Genomic DNA, 20682 nt, shown 5'->3' with positions numbered 1-20682 from the left:
GCAGTCCTGAGCTACTATCTACCTCATTGGAGACCCTTGGACTATCTATAATCAGACTTTACGCGACTTTATCTTACACTAAATGTTATTCACGTTATTCCCTTTATCATGTATCGGTACACTGTGCACTGCTCATTCGTAATCATGTATTGTATTTCTGCTGACTGGTTAGTGCACAAAAAAAACTTCCACTGTACCTCAGTACACATGATGATAAACTAAACCAGTATATCATCTAGAACTTGAGTTCAAATCACTTCACTGAAGCTGAAATATAATAAATTGAATAAAATCTGGAACTAGAAATCCAGTTTCAGTGATGATGATTAGGGAGGGGTCATCTCGACTGCCTGGCCAATTCTCGTATGGAAAAAAAAACATCTGGTTCATTAATTTTCAGCTTTAAGGGAAGGAACCTCACCACTGCCCCAGTCTGGCACCTACACAACACCAGACCCACAGCAACTGTGATTAACGCCCAACAAAGTTGGCAGAAGATGCCACTAAGCGGTCAAGGAGGTGGCTCTCCCACCACCTTCCCCAGTGCAACCCACAAGTGCAATAACGACTGGCTTTGCTGACCACAGCCGCCCGCGTTCGTGAGTTAATGAAGAGAAGATTAATAAGGCTGCTGAAATCAGCAAACTCTGCATTGGTGTTGTTCGCTTCTGGAAGGGCAGTTTGGAATGTGTTACGTATGCGTGAAACACAACAACACAACAGATGAGTATATAAGAAATTATCACATACCAAGTAAACCAGACCAGAATAGTGCAATTAAATTTCGCAGTGCTCCCTTGGTCATGTAAAGTCCACACTAGTTCAGGATTGAGATAGGGCTGTGGTTAGTGTTGTGCAGGGTTGTTCAAAGTTCTGATGGTTGAAGGGAAGAGGCTGTCCTTGAAACGGGAAGTGATGTTTCTCAGGCTCCTGTATCTTCTTCCCAATGATAGCAGCCAGATGGGAGCATAGATGTGTGGGTCTATGATGATATTAGCTGTCTTCCTGAGGCAGTGCCTCCTGTAGATCCCTTTGAAGGTGGGAAGGTTAGTACCTGTGATGGACCAGACAATGTCCACTTTCTGCTGCGTCCTTTGACCTTGAGCATTCAATTCATCAAACCAGGCCATGATGCAACTAGTCAGTTGTACATCTGTACACCTGTGCTCTTGCCTTGCACCTGAACAAGTTCAATAGAGTGGTGACATATCGAATCTTCTCAAACTTATCACCAAGTGAGAAGCAAAGAAGAAGCACAGTGATCCGAGATGCCATAAATTCTGAGGGCAGCTCAGTTCACTATTTTACCCTGAGACTAGTGAGAATGTGGCACTGGATGGTGCAGGGAAGAGTTGAAATGACTAGCGTTGATACAAGAACATGAGGACATTAACAGATTTAGATGAATACTGATAGATGAGGCATTGTGTATACTTTTTTACCCTGAGACTGGAGGAAACCCCATGACCATGAGGGTTTCCTCCAGTCCCCAATATGTGGGGAGAGGGCTACAACTAAAATTAGCGGGGGAATTAAATTGCTCTGTGAGTGGGCTTAGGCTCGATGAGCCGAATTGCCCCCTTCCATGCCATAAGGGTATGGAAAACCTCCTTCAGTTAAGCTTTCTCTAAAGTTAGTGGATAATTTACTTGCCAGGAAATAGCCATGGCAGCAAAAACACATCCAGCAATCAGTTGAGGTCATCTTTGTGCGTGCAGAATGCCTGTGATCACAGGCTCAAACTTCCTTTTATGATTCCCCGGAGTCCCACCAAAGGATCGTAATGATTTAATTGTGATGTTTGGCTTCAATATTAAAAATGCGCCTTTCTCGAGGCAGGTTTTCAAACTGCAATGAATACAACAAAGTCTCTCTCTTCCTCAACCAAAAATGGTTTTCTGAAGAGTGTCCTTCAAGTTGAGTCCTGTGACATTTAAGGGCAACATCGTGTGAAAGGCAATGTGTGGAGCAAGTGCAGAGCTGAATGGATGGCCAGTGGGAGTAAAATCTGCGCCTGGCTGCTATTTTAGAATTTCCCATATTCAATGTTTATCCCTCAGTCGGTGCCATGAATCAGATGATTATTTCTGGCAATGTGTCAATGGGCTGGTGGATTTCCTACATTGATGATCATATCTAAAAAATACATTTGACTGGCCTTAAAGCACATTGCCAGTCATCAAAGATGCTATTGAAATGCAAGGGTTTCATTCTTTCATTTTCTATCCTATATACTCTAATATGTATGCAGACAGCACCAGAGTTAGGATATAAGTATATATACTGAGGCCCTGTATCTTGCACCTCAATCAAAGTCATTACAGGTGAGACCCAACAGTTTTAAAGTGTCATCTGGTTCCACAGATGTTATAAGGATCTCTTGCCTCAACTATATAAGAATCAAAAACTGAGTGTGTGCCAGACTGTTAATGTAATGGCACTACAGCTTTGTGAATCATGCTGATTGAAGATTCCCTAAAGGGCAAATTATCTTTTGGTCTACTTAGGACATAGAATCTGCAATATTGGCAAAGTTAGAAGGAAACAATTAGTGGACACTTTTTTTTTGAATATTTGTTCCTTTGAAGCTTTTACCAGTATCTCTTCCTGTGAATCTAGCTTTTTATTCCCATTGTTCTAGTGAGCGAAAATATGAAGGCAAACATTGGCATGGGTTTCTTCTTGGAAATATTTCCTGCACATCACCTCTAGATACTCTCCAGCATGGCAGGGATGAGGGCATTTTGTGCTCGGCTTAAAGGCGTCTGTTCTGTTATACAGTTTCGGCTTCATGTTCCGAAGGGTGCAACCATTCTGTTTATAGCATGGGCTAAAAATACAGAGCTAAACCAGCCTAAACTTGCAAGTCCTGCTCCCTATTGCAGTAGCACAGTTCCATCTTTTAGTGTTTATTGAAATTGAACCATAAAATGTGGTAATGGATATTTAAAAATAAAACGATCTCTTGTAATATAACTACTACGTTGTGGCAGCTCGCTCGCTGTCAGAGGCTGCCTCCACCCATTTTACTCTGCCTGCTGATGCCTCTTAAAATTAGAACCAGCGATCAAAGATGATTATCATTGACCATTCATATCATTAAGCCACAAGTGAAATGATTTCAAAATTGATGGTTCTGTTTTAGAAAACTGAACACACTTGAAATGAAACATCCATCCTCCATTGCCCTTTCTTAATTTTTAACTTGCTTTCTTCTTCGGATGAATTTAGTTTCTTAGAATTTATAAAGGCATGTCTATAAAGGCAGGCCTTAGATAGTCCCAGGGTGCTTTGAAAAACATAAAAAGCATGGAAAATCCTTCCTATAAACTTTACCTAAATAAAGACTTTGGAATACTATCGCAGTGTTTAAGAAACATTTAGACAGGTACATGGATAGGACAGGCTGAGAGGGATATGGACCAATTGCAGGCAGGTGGGACTAGTGTAGATGGGATATGTTGGCCAGTGTGGGTAAATTGGGCCGAAAGGCCGGTTTCTATGCTGTAAGACACTATGAGTCTATGGCTCTCATTTGTTCTCCAATTATTCTTTTAAGAGGTACTGTTAAAATGTCCAGAAACCAGGGATAGATATTGTATAGGTCAGCACTGCAAGGTTAGTATTTATCACACATCCCTGATTATTTTTGAGATGACTGATTTGCAGGGCCATTTGGAGAAAGGTTTGCAACCAACCATGTTGCTTCAGGTCTGAAGTCATAGTTAGGCCTAACAGAATAAGGACAGCACATTCCTTTAGACTTTAGAAATACCCATTAGAAACAGGCCCTCATCCACCGAGTTCTCGACGACCAATGATCATCCCGTACACTCGCACTATCCTACACACGAGGAACAATTTACAATTTTATCGAAGTCAATTAGTCTACAAACCTGTACGTATTTAGAGTGTGGGAGGAAACTGGAGCACCCGGAGAAAACCCATGGGGTCATGGGGAACATACAAACTCTGTACAGGCAGCATCCTTAGTCAGGATCGAACCTGTGTTCCTGGCGCTGTAAGGCAGCAACTCTTCTACTGCGCCACTGTGCTGACCCAAATTCCTTTCCCCTCAGGAATTAGGGAGCTAGGTAGCTTTTATGACAGTCTGGCAGTTTTGAGACTAAATGTACTCAGAATATATTTACTTTATTGCTGTTGGGGAATTGAAGATAATATATCCAGATTATTACTCTAGCCACTTTTGACAATGTACCGTGAGAACCCAGTAAATATGCAACACAACAGTATCCACCACCATGTAACCCCCATGCTGTGTATCAGACTGCGAAAAAGAATGTGTTGTCTTTAAATTATCAGCAGCCACATCATCCAGACAATGCAATGGGAACCCTGCATCATGAATTTTGGCAAGCGTTAAGTGTGAATCACTGTTCATAAACATGCACATTGATTGTATGCAAGTAAATCGAGACAGGTGAACCATTTTAAAGAGGGATACTAATTTTTCGTACCTAAAGCAAGATGTGTACTGCAAAAGTGAGAAACAATACAAAACATTTGGCAGAATTTGGCTTTAGGGAAATAGGATTAATGTTTCAGGTAAATGATTTGACATAATTGCAATTCAGATGGACATTTTTCACTAACACACTGCTTCAAGTATTGAATTCTGGTTGACCAGGACAATTTCCTCCTTGCGCATGGACATATAATGTCATTTCCAATAGAGCATCCCACTATGAACGTCCCGCCAGTAGTGACTCCAGGGCAGAATGCCATCTGTCCTCTCAAGATGAGAATGAGCTGTCTGGTCTAGACCACTCCCAGCTGAGGTGCATGGCTCGATGTGGATTGTTGAACTGTGTATACTGTTTGTCCCAGGAAAGCTGAGACATTGCCTGAGGAACCTCAGTGAGAGAAAGAGCAGGATAAAACTCATTGATAGACAAAAATGCTGGAGAAACACAGCGGGTGAGGCAGCATCTATGGAGCGAAGGAAATAGGCAACGTTTCGGGTCGAGACCTTTTTTCAGACTGATGTGAGGGTGGGGAGGGGGGGAAGAAGAAAGGAAGAGGCAGAGACAGTGGGCTGAGGGAGAGCTGAGAAGGGCAGGAGAAAGCTGGGACTACCTGAAATTAGAGGTCAATGTTCATACCGCTGGGGTACAAACTGCCCAAGCTAAATATGAGTTGCTTCTCCTCCAATTTACAGTGGTCCTCACTCTGGCCATGGAGGAGGCCCAGGACAGAAAGGTTGGATTTGGAATGGGAGGGAGAGTTGAAGTGCTGAGCCACCGGGAGATCAGGTAGGTTAATGCGAACCGAGCGGAGGTGTTGGGTGAAGCGATTGCCAAGCCTACGCTTGGTCTCACCGATGTAGAGCAGCTGACATCTAGACGACTGCATTGGTGATACCTCCTGCACCCACACACAACTCACTGACTTCATCCATTTCACCACTAACTTCTATCCGGCACTCAAATACATCTGAACCATTTCTGACATCTCCCTACCATTTCTAGACCTCACTATCTCCATCGCAGGTGGTAGACTACTAACCGACATCCACTATAAACCTACTGACTCCCATAGCTATCTGACTACACTTCTTCCCACCCTGCTTCCTGTAAGGACTTCATCCCCTACTCCCAATTCCTCCGTCTACGCCGCATCTGCACCCAGGATGAGATGTTCCACACCAGAGCATCGGAGATGGCCTCATTCTTCAGGGAACGGGGGTTCCCCTCTTCTACTTTAGATGAGGCTCTCACCAAGGTCTCTTCTATATCCCGTAACACTGCTCTCACGCCCCATACCACCACTCGTAACAAGGGCAGAGTCCCCCTTGTCCTCACCTTCTCCCCTACCAGCCGTCACGTACAACAAATAATCCTCCGATATTTTAGCCACCTCCAACGGTATCCCACCACTGGCCACATCTTCCCATCTCCTCCCCTGTCTGCTTTCAGCAGAGACCACTCCCTCCGTAACTCCCTGGTCAATTTGTCCCTTCCTACCCAACCATCCCCTCTCCTGGCACTTTCCCTTGCAACCGCAGGAAATGCTACACTTGTCGCTTTACCTCCCCCCTTGACTCCATTCAAGGACCCAAGCAGTCTTTCCAGGTGCGGCAGAGGTTCACCTGAACCTCCTCCAACCTCATCTATTGCATCTGCTGCTCTAGATGTCAGCTGCTCTATCGGTGAGACTAAGCGTAGGCTTGGCAATCACTTCGCCCAACACCTCCGCTCGGTTCGCAATAACCAACCTGATCTCCCAGTGGCTCAGCACTTCAACTCCCCCTCCCATTCTGAATCCGACCCAGTTCTCCCACTAGTCTTACTGTCTTCGACTGCATTCTATCTCTGTCCTGCCCACTCCCCTGACATCAGAAGGGTCTCGACACAAAACGTCACCCTTTCCTTCTCTCCCGAAATGCTGCCTGTCCCGCTGAGTTACTCCAACATTTTGTGTCTACCTTCGATCTAAACCAACATCTCCAGTTCTTTCCTGCACTCCTAGATCCCTTTGCTCTACAAAACCTCTCAGAGCTCTGTCATTCACTCTGTAGGTCCTGCCCTGGTTAGACTTCCCAAAATGCAACATTTCGCACTTAACTGCATCAAACGTCATTAACCATTCCTCAGCCCACCTGTCCAACTGCTGCAATCTTTTGATAACCATCTTCGCTATCTACAATACCACCCGTTTATTGTTATATGCAAACTTGCAAATTATGCCTTGCATGTTCTCATCCAAATCATTGATGCAGATGACAAACAGTAACGGGCCCAGCACTGAACCCTGAGGCGCACCACTAGTCACAGGCCTCTAGTCTGTGAAGCAATCTTACACCATCACCCTCTTCTTCCTTCCATTGTAACCTTCCAGAGCAGCCTACAATGTGGACCTTTGTCAAATGGTATAGAAGAAATAAAGTGGATGAGCTTGAAGCTCAGTTAGAAATTGGCAAGTATGATGTTGTGGGAATTACAGAGACATGGCTGCAAGAGGGGCAGGGCTGGGAACTGAATATTCAAGGATATACATCCTATCGAAAAGACAGACAGGTATGCAGAGGTGGTCGGGTAACTGTTGGTGAGGAATGAAATTCAGTCCCTTTCAAGGGGTGACATTGAAACAGGAGATGTGGAGTCAGTATGGATAGAACTAAGGAAATGTAAGGGTAAAAAGACCCCAATGAGACTTAACTCCAGGCCCCCAAACAGTAGACTGGATATAGGGTGCAAGGTGAATCAAGAGTTAAAATTGGCATGTTGTAAAGGTAATTCTACGGTTGTTATCAACATGCAGGTAGACTGGGAAATACAGGTTGGTACAGGACCCCAAGAAAGGGAGTTTGTAAAGTGCCTCCGTGATGGATTCTTAGAGCAGCTTCTACTGGAGCCTAATAGAGAGAAGGCAATTATGGATTAGTGTTGTGTAATGAACCGGATTTGATAAGGGAAATTATCCATTAGGAGGTAGTGACCATAATATGATAAGATCTACAATTTGAGAGGGAGAAGGGCAAATCGGAGGTAAGTATTACAGTTGAACAAAGGGGACTATGGAGTCATGAGGGAGGGGCTGGCCAAAGTTGACTGGAAAGATACCCTAGCAGGGATGACAGTGGAACAACAATGGCAGGTATTTCTGGGAATAAAACAGAAGGTGCAGGATCAGTTCATTCCAAAGAGGAAGAAAGATTCCAAGGGGAGTAAGGGGCGACCGTGGCTGACAAGGGACGTCAGGGTCTGTATAAAAATAAAAGAGAAGAAGTACGACATAGCAAAGATGAGCGGGAAGCCAGAGGATTGGGTAATGTTTAAAGAGCAACAGAAGATAACTAAAAAGGTAATACGGGGAGAAAAGATGAGGTACCAAGGTAAGCTAGCCAAGAATATAAAGGAGGATCATAAAAGCTTCTTTAGGTATGTGAAGAGGAATAAATTAGTTAAGACCAAATTTGAACACTGGAAGACTGAGAAGGGTGAATTTATTATGGGGAACAAGGAAATGGCAGATGAGTTGAACAGGTACTTTGGATCCGTCTTCACTAAGGAGGTCACAAACAATCTTCCTGATATAGTAGTGGCCAGAGGATCTGGGGTGATGGAGGAACTGAAGGAAATCCACATTAGGCAAGAAATGGTGCCAGCTCCTCCCTCATGGCCCCATAGTCCCCTTTGTTCAACTGTGACACGGACACCTCCAATTTACCATTCTCCCGCTCAAATTGTAGATTAAAACTTACCATAATATGGCCACTACCTCCTAATGGCTGCTTAACCTCAAGTTGCCTTTATCAAATCCGGTTCATTACACAACAATAAATCCAGAATTGCCTTCTCCCTGCTAGGCTCCAGTACAAGCTGTTCTAAAAATCCATCATGGAGGCACTCCACAAACTCCCTTTCTTGGGATCCAGTACCAACCTGATTTACCCAGTCTACCTGCATGTTGAAATCTCCCATAACAACTGTAGCATTACCTTTACGACATGCCAATTTTAACTCTTGATTCAAATTGCAACCTATATCCAGGCTACTGTTTGGGGGCCTGCAGATAAGTCCCATATGGGTCTATCCATAGAGTGTTGCCGAGTCAGTGTTGAGGGAGTGCTGGAGGATAGTTGCCTTTCAGAGTGATCATTTTTTGATGAAGAACACACCAGCTTATCCCAAAGTCCTGACTAATATTTAGCTGTAAATTAATTTTTCATAGTCCTGTATGGCAAATACCTGTGGGATTTTCACTATGGTGGTGGTTTGGAGCTATCTACTCCATGATCATTAGTTCACATAATTGTTCATCTTGGAGAGTGATCGTGTGGGAATAGCAGTATTTCCCAGTGTTTTACAATCCAAGCTAGAGCTTCTCCATTAGGTTGGCAGTATAATAATAATAATAAATTTTATATTTAATGGGCGCCTTTCATACAAAATCTCAAGGACACCTTACATAGTAATCGGAATAAAAACATATAATCGGAGTAAAACAAGTAATTAAAGACATCACAATGACACAAATTAAAAACAGAATTCAATCCAAAAACAGAAAATCAAAAACACAGTGTGAAGAGAGAGCAGCGGCAACCAATTCGTGCCAGCGTCCACTCTCTCTTCACGGCAGCCATCTTGGACACAGACCTACAGGACTACAGTTAGACAAAAAAAAAAAAAAATGACCAACCAGTATGACCAACTGCCTTTGACAAACAGGCTCGCCGCTACTTCATTCTTCCTGGTGTGCATGGTTCATTCTGCATCGTATTAACAAATACAAAAAATAATTTATCTTCCACAGCTTGCATAGTCACACTCAACAACATTGATTCCAGAAGTGGCGGCGCTGGGAACGGCTGCGGCTCGCCTGCAGTCCGTTTGTCTTTACTTTTTTGTGTTGTTTCTTTTTTCGTTTTGTCTAGTTACGTTTTTGGTTTTTAGGTTGTGTTTATGTGGGGGGGTGGGGGGTTGAAACGGGGCTTGCTGTCTCTCCCTTCGGGGGAATACGACTTTTTTGTCGTATCCCCCTTCTCTGCCTCCGTCTGCGCTGAGGCCTAATGGCGGAGCTGGCGACCTCGAGACTCCGGAGGCAGCCTGTCAGGACTCGCCCTGGGCTCGCTCCCGTGAGGGCGGCCCAGCACGGGGCTGGAACTGCGCTCCCGTGAGGGCGGCCTGGCGAGGGGCTGAGACTCTCCGGTGAGGGGCTTTGGCACTCCCGTCGGAGCGGCCCGGCCCGAGGGTGGAACGGCACTCCCGTTGGAGTGGCCCAGCCCGAGGGAGAACGGCACTCCCGTCGGAGCGGCCCAGCCCGAGGGTGGAACGGCACTCCCGTCGGAGTGGCACAGCTCGAGGTGGAACGGCACTCCCGTCGGAGTGGCCCAGCCCGAGGTGGAACGGCACTCCGTCGGAGTGGCACAGCTCGAGGGAGGAACGGCACTCACGTGAGGGCGATCCGGCTCGGGGCTGGAACGGTGCTCCGGGGGCTGGGACGGCGTTCTGGCGGCGGTGACCTGAGTCTGGGGTTCAGCCGCGGGCCAGCGGCTGCGTACGCTGGACTGGAGGGTGGCAGCTTCGGCCACCCCGGGCCGCGGTGTTTGAACCGGCCCGTTTGTGGGGTTCAGTGAGCCGCGGGACTGTTGTGCCATCGCCCGGTGGGGAATCGCCTCAGCGCAGAGGGAGAAGAGGAGGGAAGAGACAGTAACCCTAAGATTTTTGCCTCCACCACAGGTGAGGAGGTGTTTGAAGGATACACTGTGGTGGATGTTAATTTGTGTTTATTGTTGTTTATTATTGTATGATTGTATGTATGACTGCAGGCACGAAATTTCGTTCAGACCGTAAGGTCTGAATGACAATAAAGGTATTCAATTCAATTCAATTCAATTATAGCATGTCTTAGTATAATTCATTATTCTGAAGTATATCACAAACGTTTTATTTTGTGAAATTCAGATCTGAGCCACAGGAACAGAATTTTGCATGGATAAATAGAATATTCCTCAAAGAGATAGTTTTTATGGAGCGTTTTAAAAAGGGACAGAATTGTGAAGAGACAGAAGAGTATACATGAGGGATTTCCAGAGTTCAGAATCCTGGCATCTGAGGCAAGGGAGTGATGGAAAATGGGAATGCTCATCCAAGGAATGGAGGGATGCAGAGATCAGAGACATATGGCTGTATAGCTGAGGTGGTTTACAGAGACTGGGAGGGACAATCCTTGAAAACAAGGCTCATTAGAGTGGTCATTTTGATTCTTGTCACCGATGGGATCATTTCAGGTAGTGAGAGCAGAAAATGAAATCCAATGGTGCTGAAGGTCACATTTAGAGGACATTGATAACATGTGCTCACCATTGTAAAGCTGGGACAAATGTAGGTAAACAGGAGCCTCACACTGTTGGATGTTGTGAATATTGTAGCAATTAGTAACAATTTATTTGAAAAATCCATCCATGCATTGGAATAAATAGCCAGCATTTTCCCATGAAAATCTGTGGAGTTAGTGGAAATAACGTGGGTGAAATTAGTCATCTGTGATGGTGGCTGAAGCGTATGCACAGAGCACAAATAATGGTTAACCTCTAAGTCATTGTGTTTTGGAATATTGGAGCATTACCTCCACTCTCATGTAATTTAGCTCTTGAATTATCACGCTGCATTGCACAAATTGAACAGAAGTACGCCATGCCCCAAGTGTTAAAGAGCCATCTATCTATCTTATCTTTAGTCTCATAGAAACACAAAGCTCTCTGGATTCTGTTTAAAATTGTGTATCATCTGATATCATCCCCAGTTCATCCTGCAATAGAGCGTGATGCCAATAGGTTTGTTGTCCGAGGTTATACAAGCGCCTTCAGTTGGTATGATTATCACCTTTGAGTTATAGGTCTTGCTCCAGAAACAAGGGTCTAAAAGTCTAGGCTGCCGGTCCACTCCCGTGCTGAAGGCCTAAGTTGTTGGGGACACCCCTCACACAGGGGAAGGGTTATCATCCTAGTCTACAACTTTAGGCTTTGCACGCCATAGGAAAGAAGAAGTTCATCCTAGTGGCCCACATGAGTTGCAGGGGTGTTTTGTATAAAGACAGGTGCTAACACTACGGTATAATACTCGGAATATTGAATGTATAGACACCAAATAAGTATGTACATGGTTTTTATTTTGTTTTGTCTTATGATGAATTAAGTTTATTTTTGAAATTTAAGAAACTCCAGCATTGAAGGAATGCTGCAATGACATGAGTTGACATCTTCAGGGTGAAATGTGAAGCTGTAGCCCAAACTGCCTTCTTGGGGCAGATATTAAAGATCCTGTGACAATATTTCAAAGATAAGTAAGTGAGTTCTCTCTGATGTCCGGCCCGATTAATCCCTAAAGCAGTTTATTTGGATGTGATCACTGCAGAGTTTACTGGATCTCTTGTGAACAATGTCTGCATCCTCTACAATATCCCAATGGCCAAACTTCAGAAGTACTACATGAGGTGTGAAGTACTACATGAGGTGTGAAGTACTTTGGGATGTGAGAGGTGCGTTATTAATGCGATGCCTTTTATCTCCATTGTTAGAGTGGAAGGGCATTGAGGCCGATGCTGGTTCGAGTTTCCTTATTAGAAGTGCTGCATGAAAAACAAGTTCCCTGATAAAAGTGTCCATTATCTTGAGAAGTTGGGAGTAATCAATCTGTTTGTCTGCAGTTCTTGGAGCCTGCGATCTCTTTGTCATTATACAGTAAGTTTATGAGAAATATTACTGCTCTATTTCTCTGCAAAGAACGTGTAAACCTTTGGCATATTTTGGTAATGAACAAATAACGCTTGAAAAGAAGTCAACAAATGTTGACTTTCTGCACTTGAAGCAATAAACTACCTTGGATGCAAAGTTTTAATTTATTGTCCTTCATAATTTAGTTGAAAAATTTCTATAAAAATTGCAATGTGACGTTTTTGCCAATGATCTTTTTATAATGAAAAATACCCAATTTTACCAAATAATGACATTAAACCCAAACTGATTCTTCTGCGAGCGGAAACAATTTTCCCCCATTGGTGCCGTCAAAACACCTCATTGTTGTGAACGAACTCTGGAACCCCATCCGTGACTGTGAAGTCCCGACTCCGATGCATGGAGCTGACTGCAGTGTGGACACAGGTGTGTGCAGCTGCACTGCTTTGTGCTGTGCCAGTTGAACATGCTTGGAACTGCTTCATGGTGACATTGTCAGGCACAGTCAGTGAATCCTATCCAGGACTGGCCCTCTGAAAACTGATATCAGGTTGTCCTTGCAGTACTTGCACAGACTGCTCTTCTTTGTGCAGGAAGGAACTGCAGATGCTGGCTTACACCGAAGAGAGACACAAAATGCTGGGGTAACTCAGTGGGTCAGGCAGCATCTCTGGAGAGAAGGAATAGGTGGTGGTGATAGGAATAGGTGTGAAAACGAGAGATCAAAGGGGACAAAGTTCAAAGAAAATGTAGAGTGGATCATTGGTAGCTGAGGGGAAGGTGACAACAAGGCATACAATCAGTAACATTTAATGTAGGAAGAAACTGCAGATGCTGCTTTACACTAAAGGTAGACACAAAATGCTGGAGTAACTCAGCGGAACAGACAACATCTCTGGATAGAAGGAATGGGTGACGTTTCGGGTCGCGACCCTTCATTAGGCCAGTGAAGTTAGAGAGCTAGTTTTGGAACAAGAACTGTTCCATGAAGCCAATGAGAAAATAGGTGTAGCTGGGGCCAGCGTGAGTGGCTACACCTTTGAATAGCGTTGTTACAAAACCCACCATCAGCAGCGCTGCAGATCTTCCACTGCCTGTGGTGTGATTCCAGAAGCTTTGGGGGGCGGGGGGCGGGATTAAAATGCAGGTTTGTTTCGGTTGTCGGAGAGGGATTTCCTTGGGCTGCTAGCTAACGAAGAACAATCGTTCGCGCTTCCGTTCCCGATTTTTTTCAACTTGCTCGACGATTGCATCACTGGATTGAATTTAAACGTGACTTCAATGCCTTCAACATCACGGATCGCAATATCAGGACAAAAGAAAAGGTATGTCGTTTATTTAACATATTATCTTGCTTTTTAGTGTGACTTCATTTTAATCTTATGATGCAAAAACTGGTATTTAGGCCCTCATACGAATCAGCCATGTCTTGCCTGCCGATATGGGCAAAAAATTTATGGCAATGGCAACATTCCAATCAATCACATTCCAGAAACATCCACTCTCAAGATAATTAAATTCATTATTTTTTTGCATAATCATGTCATTAGAACATCTAAGTCATCTATATTTTGTGTTATTGTCTATCCATGATCAATATTTTCATACTAAATATCCACATTACAGTTTTAGTCAGAAGTAGTGTGCAAAAAATAATGATTTTGATTATCTTGAGAGTGGATGTTTCTGGATTAATTTATGGGAATTAAACATTAAATTCCTTCCATTTGGCATATAAATTCATGAACAAGTGAGATTTAAAAATCATGTTATATTGTGAATTCTTGTGTGAATATGATCAGTTTGTTATTTGTTATTTGGATACTTAGGTTATTTAAATTTTTTAGCATTTTCTTAAGAAATGGATTGATGTTTAGATCTAGTAATTGAATTTAGATTAATTTAATTGATTTGATGAAACTGGTGAATATGAATTTTTTGTTGGGTATTTACTATTTTTTTTAGCGTTTAACTTTATCATTCTACCTTTCTTTCTAATAACTTGTTTCTGTTAATGCTATTCAGTGTTTTTTTTTTTCTTTACATTTTAAACAGATGTCTCCGAAGAAGAAATGCAAAATTGTCAATCCAAATGCCCAGCAAAAGAGACTGATTTAGACAGCACTCGCAGAGATTATCCGAATTTGGACTACTCCAAATGTGATGATCTACAGGACATTCTTAATGGGAAAGTAGTGGACAGAAATGCATGTCATGTGTGGTTTGAAGAGCAAAAACTTGTAGTTTACAATGCCAAAATTGAAAAGTTGAGGAAAAACAAGGTGTACAGAGCTGCTTATTGGTTACAATCTGAGGAGTATGATGATGCTACTGATTATGATATGCCAATGTACCAGCTAGCAACTGACTTTCTCCATAAAGACTTGGTCTTTCGCTAGAAATTGTAATTTATTTACCTGTCTGTTACGGACTTACAGCATATAATACAATAATATTAAAGTTCTGATCTTGAGAATATCACATTTTTGAATTTTCAAGGCAGTCTCGGTGTTTATTACTATTTCCGTCACAACGGTCAATTTTGTAATTAGCTGCAATTAGGTAACTAACTAATTATATGCTTTAATTTCAGGTCATCCAAGTAAGATGTTTTATATTTGTTTCAGAATGCTTCAATCAATAATAACTGAACATTTCATTCAGCTCTCTTAATTTTTGACTGTCCTCGATCACAGCTTTTGTGTTAAGTCAATGGAAAAGCAATAGGGAACAAGATGCTAATTTCCGAGTATGAAAATGACCATAACATTTTTAATACTGAAGATATGAAAGTGAATTAGGTATCAAATTAAATTTATTTTTATGCTTTATCTGATGGTATAAATTACAGGCTTGATTTTTAAAATCTCAAAATTTTGTAACATTCCTACTTTGAATAAAGAAATTGGAAGGACTTGAAAGAGAAGTTGGTGAGGACAAGAACAAGTTCTGCTTGGTAGATGAGTGCGTGGGTGGAATAGAACTGGCATGGTCTTTGTCCAGAAATAAGTGGAGGGCCCTAAGACTTTCCTGATGGAGACAGGACGTTCATGATATGTATGAGGAGATTTGTACTAGAGAACTGGAAGTCATTAAAATGGGGGAGGGCATTGGAGGTGTCCCGGATGTAGGTGAGAAGAGACTGGACAAGAGGCGTCAGGTTGGAATCAAGATATAAAGAGATAAATTCAGTTGGCAAGAGCATAATCCTAGTAAGGAAAAGTGGGTAGTGCAGAGTTGGGATACTAGCAGATTCAAGGCTGTGGAGGAGAGATCTTTGAGACTGAAGCATTTCCTTGATGCTGCTTGCATTTACCCTCTTGTGAATCTCAGCATGGGTTATGATATGTCAGCAAATGCTTGCTAATGAACTGAGTGCTCAAGTTGTTCATCGTGCTGACCATGGGGCTGCATGTACCCAAACTATAAAGGGTCAATGAAAAGACAACTGGACTATGGACCTTTGGCTTGGGGGTAAGATGGTTATTGTGTCGAGAAGGTTACTTTAGAGTCAGGCGAGTGCTTAACTATTCTGGAGTTTAGTTCCTTGTCCTGAAACTGCTGTGACGCAGCTACCCGAAGTCATCCATTCATTTAAACCATGTCACAACTACTTAACAGTGACTCCCTTGTATGTCTGGACATCATGCGACAGGTTTGTCACATGAGAAGTAGTATCTCTCTTCCTATCCATTGAACCTCCTCATTAAGTTTAAATCCCCTGTTGTCATCTCCCAGTCTTGCTCAAGAATACATCCAATTCAGTCTTCTCTGGTGATTATTCAATTTTAGCTGCAAAGTTCATTGTCAAATTTAGATTATAGATCCACCTTTTCTAATCCCAACACTGTTACCCATTTTTGATCATAAATAAAGGGGCCATGCTGCCTGTCAAATGGGGAGGGATGTGAATAGAAGGGGAAGTTCATTGACCGTTGAAAATAATGTGAATGTAAATAATTATCGCAAACTCTGAACTTAAACATAACTTGAATGGAGTTTGATGCACACACGCAAACCAATGAGGCAGAATGCTTTAGTTAAAAAAGGTCACTTTTATTGCAATTTACTTCAAAGAAATAAAACATCCAAAAGTCTTGGTAACCTAAATAATATTTATGTTTTCTATGCCTTTGAAAAATCAAATCCAATCTGTGGGACATTATGAGTTTCCTGTTACGATTAGAAATAAGGTTTGACAATTATTAAATAAATACCTTTAACTTACAGTGGAAAATATGGGAATGAGGGAAACTGGTGATTAGGAACTCTGCCATTAATTCTAACAGTGCATAAACCTAGAGTGTCTTACATTACAGGTCAATTATGTTGGCCATATCTCTATTATGTTTGATATGAACAGTACAGCACAGGAATAGGCCATTGGGCCCACACTATCTGTGCCAAACATAATGTCAAGTTAAACTAACTCCTCTGTCTGCACATGATCCATATCCCACCATTCCCTACACATCCTGTGTTCCAGAAATTGCATAAACTCTAATAACAACCTAACTGCCATAAGTTCAAGTGGGCAGTGAGCACTAGTGGGTCATGTTGTATAATTAGTAAGATTCATGGATAAACAAAGCACCCACCTTCAAACCAGAAGGAAATAAATTATGAGATAGAGTCAGGCGTGGGTCACATGAGCCTGCAAGCTTTTAATAAGATCAAGACAACCCTTGACATCATCACTACCATCCCACATTGATCAATTATCTTGAGTCCAAAAATCACAGTACAGTCATTGCATGTATTTCCACTTCGTGAATGAACTGGCAGAGATTATCCTGGGGATGAACAGTGAGTTCCCTCATGTTACCAAGACCTGCTGCAAAGTAATGATGTGGATGATTCAGGACAAGCCCTGTGCACAAAACTCCTGAGAAGCAGTAATTGACAGCAAAATCATTTTTCCAACTTAGCCACTTGGCAAATCTATCACAAATTTTGCAAAGCCTAACAATCGGCAGACATTAGGAACTAAATCTAGAGACTAACAAGATGACCCAAATAATCCAAAAGCTCCAAAATCTGTTAGGATTTAAAAAGAAATATATCCAGAAATGCTTCTAAATTATAAAACACCTTATCATTAAAATGCACAGCTTATTCCGGTCTTTCTCCAAGTTGTAAGCGCAGCTTCCAGAAGAATGGGCTCCATTTGGATAGCAGGTGTTACCTGGTGCAGGATCTGAGAGCTCTTCCTAAAGAAATTAATTCCACGTGGAATCCAGTGGTGGGCCAAAAGGTAGGGAGTGGAGCTTGGTGGAGGCTTGGGACTTCCTCTTTTGCAGTGAGAGTCCAGATCTTGCCAATACTTGTGCTTAGAATTGCTAGCCACTCCACCTACACATGCTGGCACACACCAGTAAAATCAGGGGCAATGAGTGAACACACCTCTCTTATCTCAGTCCTAACTGACCAATGTCAAATGCCAAAACTGGCTGTAGAGAGAGGAGAGAGCTCAAAGTTAAACCAGGAGAGCTGATGAGAAAATCAATTTAAGGTTGGAAAAAGCAGTGGTGAACTTTTTGTGACATTATCTAAGCTAATACATCATTTCATACAGAGGTGAACATTGCCCAGATTATAAAACCCCGGTGGTTTCTTTGGCGGTATGTCTCTGTGACCCTCTCTCATGTTGAGCTTTCTACTTCCGGATTGTCCCGAGTGTGACTAACATTGCCAGCTCTCACTTAGAAGATTGAGGCGCTCTCACTTAGAAGATTGAGGCTTCAAGTACATACTTGAGCAATAAAACCAGGGAGATATTTCATTGCAGGCCTAAGGAGATCCTACTTTTTGGTGGAAATGATAAATTAAAGTGTTGATTACTCTCTGGTCGACATTAGATCTCAAAACAGTTTTTTGAAGAAGAATAGCAGAGGCATCTCCTAAATTAACTCTCAAACAAAATTACTAAAAGCCTATTAACTGGTCGTTAATATAGTGTATTGCCAGTTGTGAGAGTCTATGGTACATATATTGGTTCTATATTTCTGAGAGTCTATGGTACATATATTGGTTGTTCTATTTCGTACTAAATAGTAACAGTTCTTTCAAAATTCAAGAGTTAGGACAGATCTGCAGTTCTATCAGAACTCCTGATAGAAACTGCATCAACATTCTCTGATAAAAGCTAGTTTATTTTTATAGCAAATATTGCATGACTGGACAACCGTTATGCTACAAATTCTCTACATAAAATCAATCCCAGTCACTCGTAGCAACAACATTTCTATCTCTCCAATAGAGATCACCAATTCATCTCCATTTTATTGATATATGGTGTTTTTCATATGAAACACACAGCAAAGTTAAACAAAAACCTGTAAGTAATTGTTAGTTTTATAACCATCATTTTAGCCTAACCCCACAGAGCAGAAGATGTTTCTTAAGGGTTACAAATGTGCAAGAGAGAGAAAAAAAGCACTCCTTTGCAAACCACCACTAGAAATTCAAAAATGGCACATTGGAGCTTTGTGCTACAGTGTATTAAATCAAATGACCTATTGCAGGAACAATCTCTGCAGCATGTCCCAAACAATTTGAGACAAAGCCTCTCTCACTCACTCATAAATAGGAATCTGTGTTCGGAGGTATCATTTGTGCCAGTAATGTGGTCGACACTGAGCAAAGAACGCTTAAAGCTCATCAATCAATTAATAAGTGACTAATTTTACAGAGCTTGTTTCATTTAGAGATTGCTGGCTAAGGCTGGAATTGGGACTCTTCCTCTACCACCAACTGCACAATCCCTGGAGAACGTCTGGACATTTACCCAAGCACGCTGCTCTAAAACAGGCTGTGTGCCTGTGGGATCTTGGTGAGAGTCGCGCTTTTATGTTAATTCACCACTTACTTGCGGCACAAACAAATACAGCTATTCACAAGAGGAATCAATGGGAACCGTTAAGTTGCAGAGGCTCTTTTTTTTCTGACTCTCTGGAAGCCTTGGTTCCCCTTTGTGTCGACAACACCTCATTGTTAAACGAAGGTCGGACGATTTCCATAAGATTTATTTTCTTTTTCTTAAACACAGTGCTGTTGTGGAGAAGGTGAAGTTTAATTGCTGTGATGTTGCATGCATTCTGTGCCCACTCCTTCAGTATAAAAAGCTCTGTTTATTGGTGCAGAGGTCTAGATTTGGTGACCTATTACTCAGTCTGACTGGTATCTCTGGGTCATGAATGGCTGTAGAGGGTCTGCAACTTTTGCGGGGAACCAACAACTCAAAGGCAGCCCGAAAAACAGTGTATCTGGGAAACAGAGCCATGGTGGCATTACGGCTATCTTCCCAGGCTAGTAATCCAGTGGCCTGGATTATTGCTTGTGTGCATTCAAAGCCCACTGTAGGGACTTTAAATTCCATTCATTATTAAAATCTACTCCCACTGACGGTAACTTTCTGATTACTCATGTCCTTCTTTGGGAATAAAATTCTGGTTTGGTTAACACATACCTCAAGACCAACAATAATACGGCTGACTTTTAACAGCTGGTTGGTTCAATGTTAATGAGGGCTGGGCAATAAATGCTGGTCACATTCTACGTAAGAATAACAAATAAATATCAAAAACTGTACTTTGTTCACCAAGCTGGATTAAAGAATATTTACTCTTCAACTCCCTGATACTTGGCACAAAGAACAAATGCTCCAGAACTCAGCTGGTGGAGCAGCATCAGTGGGCAGGGTGGGAGGAAGCTGATTTAAATGTCCAAATAGTACCTCGATGCCCAATGAGCATCCATTGGTCTTTGGACAACATGAGTTGTAGTAGGAACCACTCACTGGATTTTCCTGCTGATTTAATAATTTTTGTATTTTGGTTTGGCCTTTCTGGAAGTTATGCCAGTTTTTTTGTTTTTTTTGTTTTTTGTTTTGTTATTTTATTAGAAGTTAATACAGTACAAAACAATACAGTGGAACCTAATTTTAGGTGCCAACTATGTCATACCGTAATCCATTCTATGTACAACCTCTAGTTTTATGTTTTGAAAAGGAAGTAAGCAAGACAAGAAAAAGAAAACAATGGAAAGGGGAAAAAGAGGAAAGATAGATGGTAGAGAATAGAAAAACGTGAAGTGTGTATATAAAAAAAAAGAAAAAGTGGAAAGTAGAAATAGGAGAGAAGGCCCCTTAAAAAAGAAATTTTCAAATCTATATTCGGAGATGTAGATCTATCCACGTCATGAACTGAAATCAGCAATCTGTACGGTACCGCTGCATCACATGATTCCAAAAAGTCGATGAAAGGAGACCAACTCCTTAAGAATTGGTCATATTTATCTATTAATCGGAGTCTCATTTCTTCAAGGCGTGCTATGTCCATCATATTCCTAATCCACATTTTAACAGTTGGTATAGCTGTATTTTTCCAAAATTTAAGTATCAATTTCTTTCCAATTATTAACCCATAATTAAAAAAAACTGTTTGGTCTTTATTTAAATTGATATCTTCTACTATTATTCCAAA

The sequence above is a fragment of the Amblyraja radiata genome, chromosome 3, assembly GCF_010909765.2.
Source record: "Amblyraja radiata isolate CabotCenter1 chromosome 3, sAmbRad1.1.pri, whole genome shotgun sequence".
In the NCBI taxonomy this organism is placed as follows: Eukaryota; Metazoa; Chordata; class Chondrichthyes; order Rajiformes; family Rajidae; genus Amblyraja; species Amblyraja radiata.
Note: the sequence above shows the minus strand (reverse complement) of the source record.